Source organism: Oryzias latipes, chromosome 19, assembly GCF_053564925.1.
Source record: "Oryzias latipes strain Hd-rR chromosome 19, Olatipes_Hd-rR_3.1".
NCBI classification, from domain to species: domain Eukaryota; kingdom Metazoa; phylum Chordata; class Actinopteri; order Beloniformes; family Adrianichthyidae; genus Oryzias; species Oryzias latipes.
Window position 1 is genome coordinate 28,151,023 of NC_136255.1, and position 23,484 is coordinate 28,174,506.

The 23,484-nt window shown below is 50.0% G+C and overlaps 1 long non-coding RNA gene across 13 annotated transcripts in view; it reads right to left on the reverse strand.

The window, feature by feature from the left end:
* Window positions 1–6,329: 6,329 nt before the first annotated feature.
* Window positions 6,330–23,484, reverse strand: part of LOC144988063 (uncharacterized) — a 46,639-nt gene continuing 29,484 nt past the window's right edge. For all 13 annotated transcript variants that reach the window (XR_013651826.1, XR_013651823.1, XR_013651821.1 and 10 more), the window contains 2 exons: window positions 6,946–7,116; window positions 6,330–6,753 (listed from right to left, as the gene is read on the reverse strand). This is a non-coding gene — a long non-coding RNA (uncharacterized LOC144988063). The remainder of the gene's footprint in view (window positions 6,754–6,945; window positions 7,117–23,484) is intronic.

Here is a 23,484-nt window from a genome sequence, read left to right on the forward strand (position 1 = left end):
GGAAATCCATCCATCATCCATCCATCTATCCATCCATCCATCCATCATCCATCCATCATACATCATCCATCCATCTATCCATCCATCCATCATCCATCTATCTATCCATCCATCCATCCATCATCCATCCATCATCCATCATCCATCCATCATCCATCCATCATACATCATCCATCCATCATCCATCCATCATCCATCCATCATACATCATCCATCCATCATCCATCCATCTATCCATCCATCTATCTATCCATCCATCCATCATCCATCCATCATCCATCATCCATCCATCATCCATCCATCATACATCATCCATCCATCTATCCATCCATCCATCATCCATCTATCTATCCATCCATCCATCATCCATCCATCATCCATCATCCATCCATCATCCATCCATCATACATCATCCATCCATCATCCATCCATCATCCATCCATCTATCCATCCATCCATCATCCATCTATCTATCCATCCATCCATCATCCATCCATCATCCATCATCCATCCATCATCCATCCATCATACATCATCCATCCATCTATCCATCCATCCATCATCCATCTATCTATCCATCCATCCATCATCCATCCATCATCCATCATCCATCCATCATCCATCCATCATACATCATCCATCCATCATCCATCCATCATCCATCCATCATCCATCCATCTATCCATCCATCCATCATCCATCCATCATCCATCATCCATCCATCATCCATCCATCATCCATCCATCATCCATCATCCATCCATCATCCATCCATCATCCATCATCCATCCATCATCCATCCATCATACATCATCCATCCATCTATCCATCCATCCATCATCCATCTATCTATCCATCCATCCATCATCCATCCATCATCCATCATCCATCCATCATCCATCCATCATACATCATCCATCCATCATCCATCCATCATCCATCCATCATCCATCCATCTATCCATCCATCCATCATCCATCCATCATCCATCATCCATCCATCATCCATCCATCATCCATCCATCATCCATCATCCATCCATCATCCATCATCCATCCATCATCCATCCATCATCCATCTATCCATCCATCATCCATCATCCATCCATCATCCATCCATCATCCATCCATCATCCATCCATCATCCATCCATCATCCATCATCCATCCATCATCCATCCATCATCCATCATCCATCCATCATCCATCCATCCATCATCTATCCATCATCCATCATCCATCCATCATCCATCCATCATCCATCATCTATCCATCATCCATCCATCATCCATCCATCATCCATCCATCATCCATCCATCATCCATCATCCATCCATCATCCATCCATCATCCATCATCTATCCATCATCCATCATCCATCATCCATCCATCATCCATCCATCATCCATCCATCATCCATCCATCATCCATCATCCATCCATCATCCATCCATCATCCATCCATCATCCATCATCCATCCATCATCCATCCATCATCCATCTATCCATCATCCATCCATCATCCATCCATCCATCATCCATCATCCATCCATCATCCATCCATCCATCATCCATCATCCATCCATCCATCTATCCATCCATCATCCATCATCCATCCATCATCCATCCATCATCCATCCATCATCCATCCATCATCCATCCATCATCCATCCATCATCCATCCATCCATCATCTATCCATCATCCATCATCCATCCATCATCCATCCATCATCCATCATCTATCCATCATCCATCCATCATCCATCCATCATCTATCCATCATCCATCCATCCATCATCTATCCATCATCCATCCATCATCCATCCATCATCCATCCATCCATCATCTATCCATCATCCATCATCCATCATCCATCCATCATCCATCCATCATCCATCCATCATCCATCCATCATCCATCCATCATCCATCCATCATCCATCATCCATCCATCATCCATCCATCATCCATCTATCCATCATCCATCCATCATCCATCCATCCATCATCCATCATCCATCCATCCATCATCCATCCATCATCCATCATCCATCCATCATCCATCCATCCATCCATCCATCCATCCATCCATCCATCCATCCATCATCCATCCATCATCCATCCATCATCCATCCATCATCCATCTATCCATCATCCATCTATCCATCATCCATCCATCCATCCATCATCCATCCATCCATCCATCATCCATCCATCTATCCATCCATCCATCATCCATCCATCCATCATCCATCATCTATCCATCATCCATCCATCATCCATCCATCCATCATCCATCCATCCATCATCCATCCATCCATCCATCATCCATCCATCATCCATCATCCATCCATCATCCATCCATCATCCATCATCCATCCATCCATCATCCATCATCCATCCATCATCCATCATCCATCCATCCATCCATCCATCCATCCATCATCCATCCATCATCCATCATCCATCCATCATCCATCTATCCATCATCCATCCATCATCCATCCATCATCCATCATCTATCCATCATCCATCCATCCATCCATCATCCATCCATCATCCATCCATCATCCATCATCTATCCATCCATCCATCCATCATCCATCCATCATCCATCATCCATCATCCATCCATCATCCATCATCTATCCATCCATCCATCCATCATCCATCCATCATCCATCATCCATCATCCATCATCCATCCATCCATCCATCCATCATCCATCCATCATCCATCCATCATCCATCATCTATCCATCATCCATCATCCATCCATCCATCCATCCATCATCCATCCATCCATCCATCCATCATCCATCCATCATCCATCATCCATCCATCATCCATCCATCATCCATCTATCCATCATCCATCATCCATCCATCATCCATCCATCATCCATCATCCATCCATCCATCCATCATCCATCCATCATCCATCATCTATCCATCATCCATCCATCCATCCATCCATCCATCCATCATCCATCCATCCATCCATCATCCATCCATCATCCATCCATCATCCATCATCCATCCATCATCCATCCATCATCCATCATCCATCCATCCATCATCCATCCATCATCCATCCATCATCCATCATCTATCCATCATCCATCCATCCATCCATCATCCATCCATCATCTATCCATCATCCATCCATCCATCCATCATCCATCCATCATCCATCATCTATCCATCATCCATCCATCCATCCATCATCCATCCATCATCCATCCATCATCCATCATCTATCCATCATCCATCCATCCATCCATCATCCATCCATCCATCCATCCATCATCCATCCATCATCCATCCATCATCCATCATCCATCCATCATCCATCCCTCATCCATCTATCATCCATCCATCATCCATCCATCCATCATCCATCCATCATCCATCATCTATCCATCATCCATCATCCATCCATCCATCATCCATCCATCATCCATCCATCCATCATCCATCATCCATCCATCCATCCATCCATCATCCATCATCCATCATCCATCCATCATCCATCATCTATCCATCATCCATCCATCATCCATCCATCATCCATCTTTAGAACCCACTGAATCTCTTTCAGGGTCACAGGGTTGCTGGAGCCTATCCCAGCAACTGTTGGTCAAAGGCGGGGTTCACCTTGAACAGGCTGCCAGTCTGTTGCAGGGCTACGCCCACACGCATGTGCGGGGGGAACATGCAAACTCCACATAAAGACAGACGTTATGACTGAGGCTTTGGTTTCCACACATGCTGCTGGCAGACTGCTTTCACTAATCCAACCGCTGCGTCTCACCAGGGTCCGGATCAGGAAGCATTTAGGTAGTGCTCAGGTTATCTCATGTCTTTGGTCTTCTGTCTCTTCTGATGATATTATGGGATGTCAGATTTGACCTCCCCCTTTTGCAACACTGCTAACAGATGAAGCCATCAAACCCAGAGCTGGAGGAGGACCAACATCTGTTGGCCATTTTGTCGTGGCCCTTCTCCTACTATTTATTTGTTTAACTCCACCTCCTACCGACTCCTGCCATGCTTTGGTGCATGAGGACTTAAAAAAAAAGCTGAAATAAATGGCTGGCAAGTGTCTGTATTGTTAAATAAATGACATCATAATGTTTGTTGCTGTGTGTGAGTCCATTTTGTCTATTTGTTTTTTGGTTTCAGGCATTATTTTTCTTCCTCCTTCAACTGTTGCAGTAAAGAAAGTTTCTGACAAACAGAGAGGAGAGCAAACGAAGTAGGTCAGGTCTATTGACAAGAGAAACCTTCTGATTCCACACACACAATGAATAAATGCTTATTTGCCCCCCTGTGTACATTAGTGTGTATATACACACACAGCTGGAGCAGCCACTTGCACATTGCTGCAGGGCTCTGGCAGTCCTCCTCCTAAAGTTTCTCCTAAAGAAGGAGGAGGGAGTGGTCCTGATGCAGGTTTGCTGACCTACCTGTCTCCTGGCAGGACCTCCATGCTCTGGACACCGCGCTGACAGACACCAGTGACAACAGTGTCGGCATTCAAAAGTCACCAAAACATGGGTCAGAAAAGCCCATGTCTGTGGTCACCACTAGCAGAAGCACTTCTTCATGGCAGATGTCTTCCTGATTTCCACCTGCTGTCTGCTCCACTTGCATGAACACAGGTGACATTGGTGGTCAGTCAGTTTGATGACACGGGAGTGTGACTGACCTGGGGGGACGTTGGATTGTTTAGGTGTTCCCGTTTTTGATCAGTAAACATTCATGACAAAATGAAGCCAAAGATGAGATCCTGTGACTGTAGTTGGACTCAAACCGACCTGCTTGGTGACGTGATGCGTATCTAATAGTTTAAACTTAAACTCCCTCTCTGCGTGTCCTCTGGACTTATGCCAGCTTTTCTACATGAGCTCACATGACGCCTGCATTGAAACATGGATGGATGAAAACGTCACCGTGTCCATTCAACAGAACCAGAAATCGTTCAGCGTTCCATTCATTATCTTTTCAGTAGAAGTCGGGCTTCATATCTTGGTTTTAATCTTTACCTTTAATTTTGTCCCTCTAGGTTTCTGCTACGTTCCTTCATTTAGATTTGTGTCGACTCATCGTCAGAGTCTCAGCTTCACTGTATTATTTAGAAATCTCCTTTTGCTGGAAGACTGCAGCACAACCGCTGCAAACCTCCAAAACCCCTCATTATTGCCCCCAGTATCCTCACAGCAACAATTCAGCAACATCCATGTGTGATGGAAACCTTTCAAGGTAACCTGGAGCAACCCCCCCCGTCCTGTCTGTGGGAGGAAACCTCCAGAGGGGCTTCAGTCTCCACGAAGACGCGTCTAGAAAACAGGAAAGGCTTGAATCTGTTCATTGGTTTTCTGCTCGCTGCCACAGAGCAGAAGGAAAACAAGTCTGTTGACTAAACTGTTACAGGAGGAGCGTGTTCGGAGTCAAACACGTCTGCCAGCTAAAACAGTCCAGCGACAGATCCGTTTCATCCCAGATGAAATAAAAAACAGGAGTTCACAACCTGGATGTAGATCCTCCAGCATCAACCGCACTGGACTTTTTCAATCAGTCCATAAGATCAAACATGCATAGAAGTGTGAATGAAGTCAGCCATGGCCCTGCAGGAGTGTCAGCGCAGCAGAACCAATCAAAGATCACGGTCGGCCTCTCCACCACGTCTCGTGTTGGGTATGGAAGTCATAAGCCTGAGCTTCAGGGCTGGTGTTTAAAATAGGACCTCAAAGACTTGTCAGAGTGTGAAGTCCCACTTCGGACAAAACGGCACCAGCACCAAACAAGCACTTTCCACTGCAAATGTTGGCCAAGTGGCTAATAAAGGGAAACCCACAATGATACAAAAAGGCCTCAGAGAAATGAGTTTGTCAGAAAAAGCTGAGAAAATGATTTCAGTGACCTCAGCTAATGTCAAGGGAACAGTTTTGGCTTTTCTGAGATGTAAATGTAGAAAAGGCAGAGCTCTGGAATGTCAAGTTCCTTCTGTGGATTCACACTCATCTCAGTCTAACAGAAACACTTTTGTGTGGCGTTGGGGTCCTGTCGTCTGCTGGGAGGTGTGGCTTCTTTCAAACAGTAAATATTTGTGTTCTTCATGTTGCATCTACCAAGACTGCAGCAGCTTTCCCTTTAAAGCACAGTGGCACCATGAGATGAGAAGACACAAACTGATCTGGATTGGTCCATTTACATGTCTTTTCACAGCTGTATCAGGAATGAACCACATTAAAACCACAGAATGAGTTCGAAAGAACACGCAAAGAACACGCAAAGAACACGCAAAGAACACGCAGAGAACACGCAGAGAACACGCAGACCAAGGCACAACATGAACGGTGCGATTGTTGTGCTGTTTATACACAATTCCTTAGTGATTTGTGCGTCAATGATGTTATTTGATGTCATTATTGCATACATGTAAATGCTCAACATGTACATGGTGTCTGTGTGACACGGCCTTTTTTTAGCCACATTTCCTGCAGAACTGAGAACATTTCCAGTTTGAGGTCGGAGACTGTCCAGCAAATCAAAGGTTTCAAACGGTCTCTTCCTGCTGTGGTCGACCATCAGCTGACCTGAGTCCGCAGCTCATCAAACAGTTGATGGTTTTGTTGTTTCCATTTTTCAAAGTTCATTTCATGGGTAAATGTGTCCGTCTGGTTCCAGTTCTGGAAAACATGTTGACTTTGCTCAGTTTGCATGAGGTGTTTGTGTTTTGCTGATGACTCCACTGTCTCTGTGAAAAAGGTGAACATTCATTCATTTAGGCTTTTCTAACCATGAGTTCTAAAGGAAGTCGGTCTAAACAAAGGTGAGGCTGATCCAGGAAAAAATGAAAAGAAATCTGGGATATCCGTGACATCAAACCCACAAACTGGTTTGCTTTTAAAGGAATTTCTAGTCTTTTTTTAGTGAAGTGGTTTCAAACCTGTCAGGATTGTTGTTTTCTTGTCCCGTTCAGTTCTCAGGTTGGTTTTTCTCACACATATCAGTGAGTTTAAAGGTCTGGCTGTCAGCTGTGTTCTGTCGTCCTTTGCTGTTCCATTCTTCATCTTTTGTCATCCTAACAGGGTTTTATTTCCAGCCTGGTCTCCTGCATCTGAAGTTTCAGACAAAAACAGGGATTTTAGAACTAAACCGTTGTAGAAATTAGATAACATGGATATTTTTCCCCCAAAATGTCTTGAACCATAAACTACAGCTTTTCAAAATGAAATGCAGTCCCAGTAACAAACAGAAACAGCAGATCTGATCAGTCATCAGCAGTGTCAAAGCTCTGATCAATAATTACAGACGTTACAGAGGAAAACCTGATCTGCAGCTTCAGAGACAGAAGTTCTTGTTCTGAAAGGTTCACTCTAAAAAAGCTCCTGTCCAGCTGTTGCACGCGGCCACATAGAGAGTAATGATGGTAAAGATGGCTCACATATATGAGCTACGGTGGCCCATGAGGACTAATATTCTATATTCTACTCAAGAGTGTTGCAGAATCTCTGGCCTAAATTGTTAATTAATGCAAAATGTTAAACGTTTTTAGCAATATTTATGCCAAACAGCATAAAATGAAATATTATCACTGAAAGAAAAAGCTTCTTCTGGATGATCCAGTAAAACGGGTTAATGCGATTCTGAAACCTTCTCTGCTCCAGTCAGACACATCTGGAAACAGTTGCAAACGAGACATTTATGATATCTTCTCAGAGCCACTATGAGGCCCGTGGGGGTTTATGATTGCTCAGATTATAGCCCCCCCCCCCACGCCTGACTGCAAACATTACTGTTTGGACCAAGACAAAGATTCTTCCTCTAAACGCCGATAAACATCAAGTTCAGGATGATCAGCCAAAGATCCGGAACCGCTGGACCCAACGCACAACACGGGCCAAACGCCAGACGTCTGGACCAGAACAACTCAGAACTGGGCTGGCCTGACACTGACAGTAGAGTTCACCACCGGAACCGACCCGGTCCTGGGTTTGAAAGAGAACTAAGGCTTTGCTGGCTTTTGTGACAGATGGAAGGAACTTAAAGCAAAGAAAAAACGCTGAGATGAAGATCAGAAAAGGAAGACAATAATGACGCTCCTGATATGTTTCAGTCTTTATTCATTCAACATGGAAACTCAGAGGATGGTCAAGCACACACCCGACATGCATCCCATGACACGGTACCACCACATGGTACCAGAACCAAGGAGTGTGACTCACAGAAAACTCTTCCTGAATATTAATATGCCTTTTATTGTAATAAAATGGTCAAATGTATTTAATTTAACTATCACTGTATCTCATACAGACTATAAGGAGCTTTTAGCCAAAGTCACTGATCCGATTCCTAGACGATTTCGGTTCCGTTTGAACGATCCAATGGATCCAATTCTCAGGCCTTAAATGGATCCAGGACATCTTTATCCAAAAGGTTGATTATCATCAATTTATCTCATTTTGAAACAATTTGAACATTTGATTTGATTCACTGAATCAGACAGATCAGTGTGGTTGGATTCATCTGCACTTCCTGCTATTCAAAAGGATGTTGATGAAAGTTGCTATGGTAACGGCAGGAACAGAAACCCACTGCTGTCAGGTCGCATGTCCCTGAATGTTGGTGCTGCTGCAGAGATGTTCTGGATGGACCGGCAGCGCCTTCACCTCCACCATTAAGGTCCAGACTGCAGCCTTTGTCAGCAGAGGCTTTACTAACGTGAACAAAGCGGCGCTGAAGGTTGGGTTCCTCTGCAGAGAGCAGCTCTTCTCTCTGGAGCCGGGTTGGTCCTGGACCGGTGAGCTGGATCCAGGAGACAGGAGGACGTGCGTTCAGACTGAAGATGCCCCCCCCCCCTCCCCGGTGAAAACGCCGGCTGTCCAGGCTTTCCTTCAGTTTTCCCCCCTCTGGGCCATGATTGGCTTCCTTCCAAGGGGGGGGCTCTGACTTGGATGGAGCGTCTAAACAAATAGAAGAATGATTTTTATTGTGCTGCACCCCCACCCCTGGCAGGAGGTGGGGGTTTCTGCGGAGAGGCCTGTCAGACAGCATCAACTGGACTCCTGAAAGGCGATGATGGCGTGATGCATTCAGTGACCAGGTTCTCTGACCGCATGGCTGTGCGCTGCCACCGGGCCGGCGGGACGCTGGTCCAAAGCGGAGCGCGGCGCTGGAACAGCCGGGCTGTTCAGTCGTCATCCTGCCAGCCTCTGACTCAACCGCATTAGGTTTCCCGTCATTCACTACCAGGAGAACACGTGCTGGTTGAATGTGAGGAACACGCGTGTTTCCAGGATTTGACACCAGCAGAAATGAAGCAGGCAGAGAGGAGAGTTTCCTTCATGAGACGCTTGAGAAGGTCTCTGGTTCCAACGCTGCAGACTCTGTGGTCTACCTTAAACATGACGCTGAAGGAAAACGGACCGATACACGTCTGTAGAACGTCTGATCAACTGGTTGATCTTTAACAAAAGTGATGCAGATGCATTCTGGGTAAAACAGATCAGAAGATGTTGACATTTCTGCTCTGGTTCCTGACGTCACACATGCAGAACCGACCTGTGGTTCCACTCTGGACTCGAGTCTCCAAATGCCCCTGTTCTGCTGCCTAATGGGGGGGGGTGTTGCATCACTGCAGAGAAGTGTTGACTCACAAACGTTCACACCTTCACACACGTGTGTCATCGTCTCCTAATGAGCAGCAGATCTGGAAGCCTGAAAGAGAATCTGATTATTTGCTGGTAGAAGATATGAGCCTCATTAAGTTTAACAGCAACAACCCCCCACCCCACCCCAGGCTCTCCCCCAAAACCAAGAGTGGGTGGGTCATCTTCGGCTCCATGAGGACGGACCCTCAGAGTAGAGCTGCGAAGGTCAGATGTGCTCAGGATGACAGGAAGGTTCTGCTCTTCGTCCTCGTTTGTCCTGAACTGCAGGACCATGAAGGACAGACGCCTTCAAATCAGTAAAGAGCAGAGACAAAACAGGAAGTGATGCGATGAGGCTCAGCGTGGAAAAATGAACTGAGGAGGATGTAGACCTGGAAACAGTAGAACCGGTCGGATGAGGATGTGAGCAGCCTCTGGCGTTGGACGTTCCTCCAGGAACGTTTGCCTTCTGCAAACAGAGGCTTTCCCGTTAGTGAGCGTTCCTGTGTGTCAGCGGAGGAAACGCTGTTTGTTGCCGACCGCTTCCCACCACTTCATTTGTCTGCTAACCACATAGGTGATAGAACAGCTGCACCACAGACCTCTAATCATTACGCCTCCACCACCGTGCTTCATAGAGAGTCCAGCACCACCTCTACCATCTGCTGCCCTCAGGAAGGAGCTACAGGTCCATCCAGGCCAGAACTACCAGACTGAGCAACCGTCTTTATCCACAGGCCCTCCCAGCAACTGCCCCCCCCCCATCCCCATCTCCTCATCTGAGCACACTGGGAAAACTGGACTCTGCTAATTTAAGATCTGGTGTCCACTGAATGTCTTATTTATCTTTCTTTTCATGTTTTGTCTTTGCTGTGTTCCCTTTGGTACTGATGCTGCACTTTGGTTATTTATTTATTTATTGGGTATTTATTTGGCTGTTGTTGATGCTCCAAACCTATTTTCCTTGTTCCACTGACAATGACAAATAAATCTTCTGGAATCTGTGATGGTCTGCCTCCTGGTTTGACTGACTGTTTCCTGGTCGGGTTCTTGTGGTTCTTTCAGGTCCAGCTGGAGGAGACGTGATGAGATTCTGCTGCGGTTCCACACAGACCCCACATGGGGAGCGGTGGTCCGGGTGGTCACATGCAGGTGAAACCCTTTGGTGAAGACAGCAGGTAAGGAGCATGTTACCTCCTGCTGAGCCTGGTCGCCCGCTCAGACACAGCAGCTCTGCTCAGAAAGAGGTCCAAACCTGACGCAGAAGTAGTGTTTGGAAAGTTTGAGTCCTCTTCTCCGCATGAAGAACGACCTTTGAGAAGGAAGGGAAACCGCCGGCTAAACGGCCCGTCTGTCATCATTTCCCGCCGCCGGTAGCTGAAACAGATGAGCGCATGATGCTGCCTCATACACCCCCCCGCCCAACCCAATGGGAGGGGGGGGGGGTCAGCCTGAGGGCTTCCAGGGTCCGGGGCCCAGATGACCCCGATGACGGTGGAACCCTGAGGTGATAAATGGAGCAGAGGGAGGAAATCTGGGAGCCACTTATTTCACAAACAGACACACACAAACACATGACACACACAAACAGACACGACACACATGCATGATGGGTGGATGACATAGGATTTTGGAGCAGCCGTCTTCTAACAACAGTTCTGCATCAGTGCAGTTCATTGATCTTGACTTGGTTCCGGTCTTGATCGGTTCCTGATCGGTTCCATGTTCTAAATATTCCTGTGAGGCAGAGGGCGGAGTCTCCTTTAGGACCTGGTTTCAGGAGAAACGCCCCTTTTTGATGACTTCGTCCTTCAGGCTCCTCCCTGTTCCTGACCCGATGAGATGTCAACATTTAGTGTCTCAAACATCCAACGTGTTGCCTTCAGGAACAGCAGTTTTATGGAGCTTTTAGTTCCATTCCTGCAGCTGTCAGACATTTTCATTCTGAGGAATCGATGCGCATCAAAGGAAACTTCAGGAAACTCAGTGATGACAGAAACTGATCTTCATCACAAACTGTTCTGCTGAACTAAATGGGGGAAACAGAAACAAATGTTCTGTTTGAGACCCCCCCATCCCTCTGACGTGCAGCAACAGCAGCGGCGTGCAGCGGCGGCGGCGTGCAGCAGCAGCAGGGTCCTCTGATCTGTAGCATCTGCAGTTATCTTCATGGTCCCCGTCATCATCATTCCATCTCCAACAGAAACGTTTTCCTCCTTCATGCTTGAACGTTGAGGCAGACGCGGCGTTTCCTCTGAGGCCGTAGAACATCAGAGACGCCGCCGCCGCCGCTCTGTTGGCCTGAAGGCTGATCCCTGACCACCTCGCCAACTCTTCCTCAGACGCCAAAAATCCATTTCTGCACATTCTCCGCCCACGTTTCTCTGGGCTGTTCTCCACCCCCTCCCTCCTCCGTCTTTGGTTTCCTCCATAATGATGTTAATAAAGGGAGCAGAATGGATTACCAGGTTCCCATGGCAGCCGGCCCGAGGCCCGCTCTGTGATCTGCTGCTGCGTTTCCCTTATCGCTTCACACCTACGCCGTCTAAGCCGACGCCCACAGCGCCATCGAGCAGCTCCATGTTTACACGCTGAAACCCGGAGGAGCTTTCAACCCAACAGAGACATCGTCTTCTTAATGCTTCCCAAATGTTTCCTGCAGAGGCATTCGTGGACCAAAGCGGGCCGACTTCCTCTCATCAGTCCTGCCGGCTAACGGGGCCGACCGCTCCGTCAGTCACAGCTTTGACTCCACCGGAAACATTTGGAGCATTTCCTGCAGAGCAGAAGAACATCTCAGTAACCAGATCCTCCTCCTCCCACCACACCCTGCAGGGAAACCATCCAACAGAGAGCAGTTCTGGCACATCTGGAGACCATCAACGGGAGCCGGTCGGGTTTGATTCCCAGACACACCGACTGATGAGGGGATCCCTCCCCCGTGGAGAGGCTGGCCCTCTGCTGGTGATGTGGTCAGTGTGGCTGAAGGTCACCAGACCGGATCCTCATCCTCTCCACATCTGGAGGAAGCTCCAGAGATGTTCTGAAACCACAAACGTCATCCAGAAGGACCTAAACATCTCCATGAAGATCCTGACATGAGGTCAAAGGTCACCGGGGCCAAACCAAAGCCCCGTTTGCCTGAAGACCCCCTTTATACTCTAATTAATTCTGCAGCAAAAGAATCCTGAAAACCATGGGGTGGGGGGGTCAAACTGTTGGGTAAAGCAGCAACGGTTTCTTCTTCACTGCCTCCTTTTGCCCCATCAGGCTGAGGATCATTGTTAGGTCTGTTGGTAGCTTACGGGGGGGTCAGTGGTGGTGTTCAGTGAAAGCAGGTGGATCTTAGATCTTCATTAATCCCATGAGTGGGAGCCCCCCCCCCCATCAGGATGACCTCAGCCTGAATCCAGAACTAAATAAAAACTAAACATCCAGAAATCTGTGAGTAGATTTAAGGTCAGATGAACAGCGGTGCAGATGAGGGCAAACGGCAGCTTGAAGGTCCTCTTTCCCTCCATCTGTTCAACTCTCCCTCTGCGGCTCAGCTTCAACCCTGAAGCGTCTTTCCAGACCGCCGTTGGTTTCCTGAGGACTGCTGGCTTCCAGCTCCTTGCTGCTGTTCGCTCTTCATCTCTTCATGCACCGTGACAGTCAGCCTCTCTGCCAGGCTCAGATTCCTGCTGCACCTCCGTTAATCTCCTCTGGGTTTCACTGGACCTTCTAAGCTCCGCCTCCTTCGGCGCTCAGCCTGAAGCTGGATGAAGGCCTTCCTCCTCTTCCTCAGCTTGGGTGACAGCCTGCTGGAGCTGCACCCAGCAGCATCATTCTCACCTGGCTGCAGGTCTCAGTAATGGAAGGCTTGAGGGTTCCTTCAGAGACGCTCCCAAACGGCGCCGTGGCACCTCTGGGTTACCAAACAAACCTGTAAACAGCAGCGACCGAAGCCGTGGCGGCAGAAGCACGGCTCCGCCCCTCCCGCCTGCTCGCCGCTGCAGCGTTCAAAGCGGAGAAAAATGAGAAAAGCAGCGCCAGCATATTACAGTAAATGACCCAGCATGGGAAGAAAAACACAGACGTGTTGCATAACTTCTGGTAAAGGTCCTACTCCCCTTCTTTTTAGGGGGGGGTCACATTTTGTTTTGGTGCTAGTGGGAGGAACATGGCTGTGAAGCGGTGCTTTTATAGTTATTCAGTCAGAAGTACCAATGGATCAGTAGCTCATTGATCATTGATGACGTATCCAGACAGGATTCATGGCCGATATGTGAACAGCGTGACGCTCAGAACCAGAATCCCAAACGGTTTGTGGTGGTGTTGGAGGACCAAGTCCGACTTCCTGATGCTCGTCTGAGGTTTAAAACCAAAGTCTGTTGGCGGGAAGGAGCCCGTCCCAAAGTCCTGAAGCTGACCGTACCATACGACCAGCAGGGGGCGACACCGTGCTTCCACCGTGTTTGTGAGCCACAGATGTTTACAAGAAGAGGAAAACATGAAGATTTCTGATGAGCTGACGATGCAGACAGGAAGAGGCTGCAGTGTGAGATTGAGGATAAGAATCCGATTCCATTTAAAGGTGTTTGAAAACGCTAACATGAAGGTGTGAACAGGTGTGCAGCACTCACCTGTTGGAGTACCTGCAGCACCTGCAGGCGGACACAGTGGCAGACAGGAAACTCTGAATTTCAGGGTTGGGAGACTTTTTCCAAACATTTTCTTTTTCTTACTTTTCTGCTAACTTTCCAGGTTTGGCTTCTGGGAAACCAAAATACCATCAATGATTATGCAAAATAAATCTTTAAAAACAGCACCCTGGAGGGGGGGCACAAACAAAACATGTGGCTTTGGTCGTAAACAACAGGAAATATGGTTATTCATTTATGTAAAATAGGCTTTTGTCAACAATTAGTTTCACATCAGAACAAAATCTCCCCAAATCAGCAAAAAGTCCCCGAAAACGTTTGGTTCTTCAACCGTGAACGTGTTCTGTTCTTTATGAAAGTGGAGACCAGTAGAATCAGACCGAAGTGGAGGATGGACGTCCTGAAGGCCACATGGTTCCTGTTCAGTTTGAGCAGAACCTTCTCAACAGATGGAACCCAGATGGAGAAATCCACAGATGTTCTAACCTCCACCAGCCTCCTCCACCTGAGACCAATCTCACATGAAGAACAGCAAGACTTTGGTTTCATCAGACTGAGGAAATCCAGGGAGGTGGAGGAGGTGGATGTGATGGAGGAGGAGGTTGGGTGGAGGAGATGGATGGGTGGAGGAGGTGGTGAAGGTGGTGGATGGGTGGATGTTGTAGATCTATGGTTGAGTTGAGGTTCAGCTTCATGGTCGTTCATACTCAGAGCAGACAGTGAAACCAGGATCCAGAAGGCCGTCTCGCCTTAATCCCATCTTCTCCGTAATCTCTAGTCTCAGTCCCAGACCAACCATGAATCACTAACATGTTTGATCTCCATGTTGGGAGGCGTGTCCTCCACGCCAGCAGAGGTCAGCGTGTCTCAGCCTCCACCATGAGTCCAACCAAACCTACCTGAAGCAGAGAGCAGGAGAGCCTGAGTCCTCCTCCTCCTCCTCCTCCTCCTCCTCCTGTGGAGACTGATGAAGGTCTATTTGACTCTGTGGTTTTTATCTACTGGATAATTTCCTTCTGGATCCGGTTCTGTCCCGTGAAGATTGTTGGTTGTTTGATCTGAGTCAGGATCTGATTGGCCGTTCAGTCGTCTTTTCATACTTTTCAGATTTGGGGAAACCTCAGAACCAGAACTAATCCTTCAAAACAAACACAGCCTTGCTGCTTACGGTTCTGTCCGCTTCAGCCACGGTTCCAGCTGGACCGAACCTCCACCAGAACCCAGGAGAACATCTGTGGACTAAGAGAAACACTGGAACATCTGCATGAGGACGTTTATGGACACCAACACCAAAGATGTTCCGTATCTGCTGAGCTAAACCCAGAGGATGTCTGCTGTCTGACATCCAGCAGGAACCGGTTCTACAGAACCGGGTCTTCTCTGTTCTACTGACCCATGGGTTTCTGGATCTCTAAGAAGACAGAACATTTGTGTCATAAACTCATGAAAACAACATTTACTCCCATTTGAATCTCAGATGTTTCTGAAGTTAATGCCCGGTTTGATACTTAGCATTAGCCGTTAGCTTCCACCGTCACACTCAGAACCTTTCCTTCAGGAAAAGCGTCCAGGAAACTGAACTGGACTCAAAGGAACCAGAGGAGAACTCAGAGCCATGTGGAGCTTCACAGCACGTTAGGCTCTTCACTGCAGCATGTGGGACCAAGGAGATCCTCTTTCAGAACCCAGCTCCTGCAGCCACATTTCTTGGACCCCTCGGCACCGTGTTCTGCCAGAACTGGATCCTGAAAGCCGCCGTCTGTTTATCAGCAAAGGCAGCCGCACACGGACACGAGCTGCAGCGGGGCAGAGAAACATGCAAACAGCAACAAACACAATGCCTTCCTGCCCCTGCAGAGAAGCTTCCACTGGGTTATTTACTCCACCACGGTTGGACTTCTGCCTGCTGGACCTTCTAGAAGACCCACGTTTCAGATCTGAAAGTCTCTTATGAATCAGCTGGAAACCAGGTTTCCTTGTGAATAAAAGAATGTTTTCCAGCTGGTTTACATGCAAGTTTGATTCAAAAATGATCTTGGATGTTCTAAGAAAGTCATTGTTTTCCATTTGTATATTTGTCATGAATGGTTCTGAATGTTCAGATATCACAACCCTTTTTAGAAAATGACCTCCGCTTCTCCCTCCACTCAAACCAAACTGTTGTGGGACCTTCAGGTTCAGAACTGGCCTCCGCGTGGGCCTAAAGCCCTCCAGAAGGGACACGACGGGACGCCACCTTCACAGCCTGAGACACAGACGTTCCTGAGAAGCTCAGAGCTGCAGCTGCTCGGTAACCCACTACAGCAGAACCAACGACCCAGACCAGTCCAAGAACATGAGGACGACTCGTCCAGGAGATCAGAAGCAGCCAGGGGAAAATGGGATGCGGATTTGAGCATCAGCACAGATGAAAGTTTTTGGTCAGAACTTTGTCTAAACACCTTTAAAATGACAAAAAGTCCAAATCTGCAGCTAATCCATTTCAAAACTCTTCACAGAATTTACTACACTGGACAGAGGATGTTCAAGATGGGTCTCAGTAACTCAGACATTTGTCAGCACTGTGACAGTAATCTACCCGACAATTACATGCATGCACTATGGTTCTGCACGCCTGTCCAGGCTCTCTGGCGGCAGGTATGTGCCGATCTATCAGTCTGGCTTAAGGTTTCAATCACAGCTTCACCGTCACTTTGTGTGCTTGGTGACATGAGTGCCATCGATGTAGAAGGAGGATTAGGCTCTATCATTTTCATAACTCTTTGCATTGCTAAAAAAACTATTTTAATAAATTGGAAAAGCAAAAAAAATATAAATATAAGTCAACACAGAAATCTGCTGTTTGATCATATCAGCTTGGAAAAAATGTCAGCCCAAAGCTCAAGTAACTTTGAAAGAATTCGGTCTCTCTGGTCTCCCATAGCTAACTCCGTGACTTAGGGGGTGGGGGGGGCATGGTCGTCGCTGCTCCTTGCCCTTCTGCCGTGGGCCGGGGTGGGGGTCGGGGCCTCCGGTGCCTGGCCGGGGGTGGTGGGGGCTCCGTTGGTCGGGGGGTCGGGTCCGGCGCCTGGGTGGGGCGGCCTGGGGCGCTGCATGGTCCTCTGGGCTTGGGTGTGCGTGGTGGGGGGGTGGGGTGGTGGTCTGGCTTGGCTTGGGGGGGTGGTCCCTTTGCCTGTGCTGGGGGGGGTTGGCGGGGGGCGCTGCTCGGGGGGGGGGCCCAGCGGCGCCGGATGGGCTTCCCGTCTACACCTGGGGCTGGGATCGGCCCTTCCCTGGCTCTGGGGCGGGACGGGACAACCCTCTTGGGGCCCCCGGTCGCTCTGGGTGTCATCCGCTTCGGCTGCGGGGTCTGGGGGGTGGTGGGGTGGGGGGTCTTGTCGGCCCTGTCCTGTGGGGGGGCATTCTGGGGGAGGGGGGGGGGCACTATTGGTACGGGGCAGGGGGGGTTGACGGGTCGGGGTCTCCGCTGAGGCCATCGGCGGTTTCCCCGGCCGGTTGGCTGCCTCGGTCCTGTCGAGGCCTGACCAGAGCTCTTCTAGGGCCGGCATTTGGGGGTGGGGGCCTGGGCTTGCTCCGTGGGGGGCCAGCGCTTTCTGGCTCCCCTCTCTCTGTGTGGGGGTGGTGGTGCTGGGCCTGGGGTGTCTGCGCCTCCGGGGGTGGGGCCCCGGGGCTGGGTGGGCCTGGCCCCCTTGCTGGGGGGGGGGGGCGGGGGACGGCTGTTTGACCACCGGGGGACAGTCTATCATCTGTCCCCAACTTACCCCCTTCCTCATATAACCTCATAATAGGGTGAGGGGGTGGGGGGCTTAGCCTGCGATGAGCCTTGGGGGGGGGTTACTAGGCAGTGGCCCCCCTCCTGTGGTTGCCGTATGGAGTGGTACCCCCCTCTTTCGGTTTTATTTGCACCTTAGACATGTAGGGCCCTTGGTAGGGGGGGTGCTTGGACATCACTGCCAGCAAGCAGCAGATGTCCTCCTAGCACCCTACCCGCCAATTTTAACCGCACCTTAGACATTTAGGGCCCCTTGGTGGGGAGGGTGAGGGGACGTCACTGTGAGTAATCAGGAGATGTCCCCTTAGTGCCCTACCCGCCAATTTTAACCGCACCCCCCTTAGTACACACACCCCTCCCCCCTCAATATATACATCCCAACATAAACACACACACATGCACACACGCACTCTCTCAAACACACATACACGCACACACATTTTGCAAGGAAGGTGGGACCTGGGTCCGTCTGTCCCCCGCCTCTTCCCTGGTGGGGGGTACGGGCCCCTTTGCAACGGCGGCTGTGTCCCCGGGGTGCTGGCTTCCTGGGCCCGGCGGTGCTCTCTCCGCGCGGTGGGGGGTTCACATTACATCTGAGCCGGGGGTGTTCGTGTCCCTGGGGGGTGGGTTCTGGTCCTTGCTCCTGAGTGCTGGGCCCCGCCAAATTTCCAACTGTGGCCGAGCCTGGTCGGGCCATATTTACAACACCCCTTGTGGGCCCTCTTTTTCCCCGGGGTTCCCCCCTCCTGGGCGGGAGCGGCGGGCCCCTGCCTCGCTCCTCCCTGGACCAACCGTGGGCCGGGCGGATGGCTGCCTGGAGTGCGGAGTGGGTCTCCCTTGGGGGGTCCTGGCTCGTACCTGGGGTTGGGGCGGGGGGATGCCCGGAACTCCTGGGTGGTGGTGGGGTCCTCGTCTGGGGCTGTGGGCGTCCTTCTCCGGTGGGGCCCTGCGTTGGGTTCTCCTGCCGCGGCGGGGGGGCTGCTCTCCTGGTTGGGCTGGGGCGGCGCCCTCTTTCCCTCCGTGCCTCCCTGCTCTCTGGCTCTGGGGGCCTTGCGGCGGCCCTGCTGGCCCTGGCCTGGGTGGCGGGCTTGGTCGCCCGGGCGGCGGTTGTTCCCTGCCGGTTCCCGTGTGGCGTTGGGGGGATTCCGGCTGCCGCTGCTGGTGCGGTGGGGGTCTTGGGGTGGGGATGGCTGGGCACTCTCCCTCCTTCTTTTCACGTTCCACCATCCATTTTAGAAGAACATAAACACTCACCTGAGCACAGGTGTTAGCTCAACAGACTGAATGACTGAAATATTTCACACTAGTTGGTTTCAAGGCATAAGTATGCGTGTGAACACTATCTGTTTTGTGTACATGTCGACAGGTGGACATTTTTGCAACTAACAGGTGTGTTTATAACATTTGAGTGTGTGTGTGGACAGGCTCCGCCCTTTTTTTTTGTTTTTTTTTTACATTTAAACCTTACCATAATGATTAACAACCAGTAAACTTGTTGCTTTATGCTGTTTCATGGTCTTATCCCCCTTCCCCTCCTATTATCACCCCCTACCCCCCCTCTCTCTAACGTCCCTCTCTCTTCTTCCCCTCTTTCCTTTTCCGTCCGGTCCAACACCAAAGATTTTCAGACATGATTGAAATTAATAAAGTTTGGCCTCAATTACAAAAGGGGTTTATTCAGACATACCTTTGGTTTGTCTGAAGATTAATAACCCCTCTTGTTAAAGTAAAATATGTCCAACCCAAGAGGCCCTCAGCTCTCATCTGACTGCCCAGCTGTTGGACAGGACAAGTTAAAAAAAAAAAAAAAGCAGCCAGGGGAAGATGGGCAGAAGTTCAGACCTCTTTCAGGTCAAAGTTCATGACCCAACGGTCCAAAACTTTGGACAAACATGGATCCACTGGAGAGTTCAGGGAGAGACTGCTGAGCACCAAGAACACAGAGGAACATCTGGACCGATGTTCTGGAGGGACTGGGATGGAGTGGGGCTTCAGAACCTTAAGGACCAATGTAGAACCTGTAACCTGTAAGAACCAGAAGACCCTACATGTGGGGGGGGGGGGGGGTCTGTCGGCCAAAATCAGAAGAACTCCGGTTCAGAACAAAGATCTACACAGGGTTCTTCTCTGAATGAAGGTTCTGAGGAGTTCTGGTGAAATCTGGACTTTAGATTCAGACTCTAACAGATCTTCATGAGTTAAAACCCCCCGACGGGTCTGAACCAGAACTTTTCCACCTCTCTGGACACAAACGGGGCTGTGGCTTCCACGTGACTGGCACAAGGATGGAACAAGAGAATCGGGGAGGAAGGTTCTACAGGGTTCAGCTGCTGTTTGGAGACCTCAGTCCTGGTAGATCTGGATCGTCACGGTTTCAGTCCAGTACATCACCATAGTTCTGGACTTATGAAGGATGTTGACTCCGCTCTGCTTGCAGCTTCTCTTTCTCCAAACTGGAATCCTTTCCAGTCCAGCTCCCACAAAGACCTCAGGAGGATCCGTACCCGGAGCGCGGGGAGGGGCAAGGAGGGGCGGGCCCACCGGCTGCTGGCATCTGGATCCAATTGAGTTTTGTCGTCAGGAATTGAATCAAATTAAAAAGTTTCATACTCAATGCGACACCAGATGGAAGCAGAAAGGAAAGAGGCCCTGCGGTCGGCTGCAATGTTCCTCCTGAGCGCCGCGTTCCTGGAAGCAGGGCTGCTGCAAACACACGGGCACACATGTGCACGGACATGCACAAACGTGCACGCACATGCACACACACGTGCACCCACATGCAAACACACACGTGCACCCACATACGTGCACCCACATGCACGGACATGCACACACATGCAAACACGTGCACACACGTGCATGGACATGCAAACACATGCACACACCTGCACGCACATGCACACACCTGCACGGACATGCACACACATGCAAACACGTGCATGGACATGCAAACACGTGCACACACCTGCACGGACATGCGCACACATGCACGGACATGCACACACGTGCATGGACATGCACACACGTGCATGGACATGCGCACACATGCACACACCTGCACACACGTGCACGGACATGCACACATGCACACACCTGCACGCACGTGCACGGACATGCACACACCAGCATGCACATGCACACATGTGCACGGACATGCACACACCTGCACGCACACACAGCTCCTGAATGAGCGGGTTCGTCAGAGGACAGACGTTTTGATATGATTGGTTCAGCGATCAGTTGGACCTCATGGTTCCTTCCGGCTGATTGGCCCGTTGGTCCAGAGTTTGAGGAAAGGCAGAAGTTCATTCATCCAAAGTGTGAAGACAAACTGAGGTTCCCGCCTTCAAGAAGGCTGAGGAGCCTCAGAGTCTGGACTGATGAGCTGCTGCTGGAGGTTCTGGCTCATCCTGGACTGAAGGTCCACTCAAACTCTGAGGCAGCCGGTTCTGGTCGCATGTTCCTCCAAACTGCTTCACTGAGAGTTTCAACCTGGCTGTTTGGAGGTTCAAAGAAAGCAGATGTTTTCATCTGAAGAACTTCAACTGGAGCCACAATGAAGATCCAGTCAGGTGGAGGAGTACGGCCTCAGTCCACTGAGGACCTGAGGGTCACAGCACGGACAGTAAACAGCTCCAAGACGGATCTCCTGGACCTCTGGAGGGTCAAAGGCAGATCTTTTTCTGAAGACCCCCCTCCCAAAGCTGCAGGACGTCCCCCCCAGCTCCTCTGCTGCCTGAAGATCCGTTTGAAGGCATCACATCTCATCCATGCCGGTAAATCTGATGACTGTGACTTCAGGATGTAAAAACCATAAAAGACCAAGTCTGAGTCCAGCTGTTGACTGATGGCGTGGAAACAGACCAGGGGGTGGGCGGGGCTTCCATCATAGGCACAGGGGGGGGGGGGGGTCTCCACCCAGCAGTGTTTCACTGATCCTTAAATGTTGATTTCACAGCAGGAACATCTGCAGGCTTAGAACTCGGATCATGACCCCCACCCATCTGATTCCAGCAGCAGAGCAGAACCTCAGCAGATGGATCACTTCAACAGAATCTTTGTGTTGAAAGAAACGGAGCCGTTGAGGCAAAAACAAAGAAGCTGCCAGAATCTCTGAGCTCTTCCAATCTGGCATCAGAGCATTTTCCAGAGTTGAGCTCCCGATGGGGAAACACTAAAGTTCCCTCTTTAACCAGCGGCTGCCCCTGCTCTCTGGAATGTGTTCGATTCCGTGGAGCTAGAACAGGATCACACCTGGTTGCTCAGCGGCAGCCGGACTTCCAGGCCTGCAGCCCAGGTTTCTGCCGCCCCTGCATGCATGTGCACGAGCTCTGCAGGCTTCACCGCCACTCTAATACGAGGAACCATAAAAGCATGGAAAAGAGGATTGTGTGTGGAATCTGAAGTGTGAGAGTGTGCACGTGCACGTGGGCGTCCAGCATGCCTGCCAGTCTGGGCTTCTCCTGGCAAAAGAAGGCTTCCCTCTAAAGGACCAGAGGACCAGGTCCATGCACGCACAGGCATGTGCACACACACATGTGCACACACACATGTGCGCACAGGCATGTGCACACACACATGTGCACACACACTTTGCTGGTTTTTCTTACGCTTGTGCCAGAATAAAACGAGGAAAAGATCACTGAGGTGCTGAGAAACAAGCAGCAGTTAATGAGGGAGCGTGCACATTCCTGCATGACGTGTGAACAGTGACAGCCGCTGCACACACTCAAAACGTGCACGTGACTGTGAAGCCGTGGTGCAGACAGATTGTGAGGCTTCATTCATACCAACAGGACATTGCATGTTTTCAGACTTGGTCGGCTTGTTTCCATCTCTGGAGCAGAAACGTTCCAGGTTTGACTCCGGGATGGTTCTAGTGTCCATCACTCTGTGTGTGTGTGTGTGTGTGTGTGTGTCTGTGACAGCTTGATGTCATTTAGACGCTACATACAGCCTGGGCATTTGCCACATATGAAATTTCCGTCTTTCTTGAAGCATGCGTGATCTACGTCGTCATACGTGTTTGTTGCGTTCGTCAATCGTCGCTGAGCGCAGATGTCCGTTGAAGGTTTTGGTCTTTCGGTGTGGCGCTGTTCAGGCTCTCACAGATGTCCGGCGAGGGGCCACCGAGTACGACGGGCGCAGATGTGACTCTGGACACTCACTGGGCGCGTCTCGGTGATCTCCCCAGCTGTGGCCCCCAGAGGGGTGGCCCCCGTCTCAGCAGGAGTCCCCCTCCCCACGGCCGGAGCCTAGTAGCTGAAAAAGAGCTGGTGCGGTTACTTCAAACAAAGCTTCGTGAGGGCCGCGGCGGGAGCTGACCATGGTGCTGACGTGATCTCTGCTCAGTGCTCTGAATGTCAGATTCACGTCTACGTGTTTCTCTGCGGAGTTTATTTACCTCTTCCGGGTTTTAA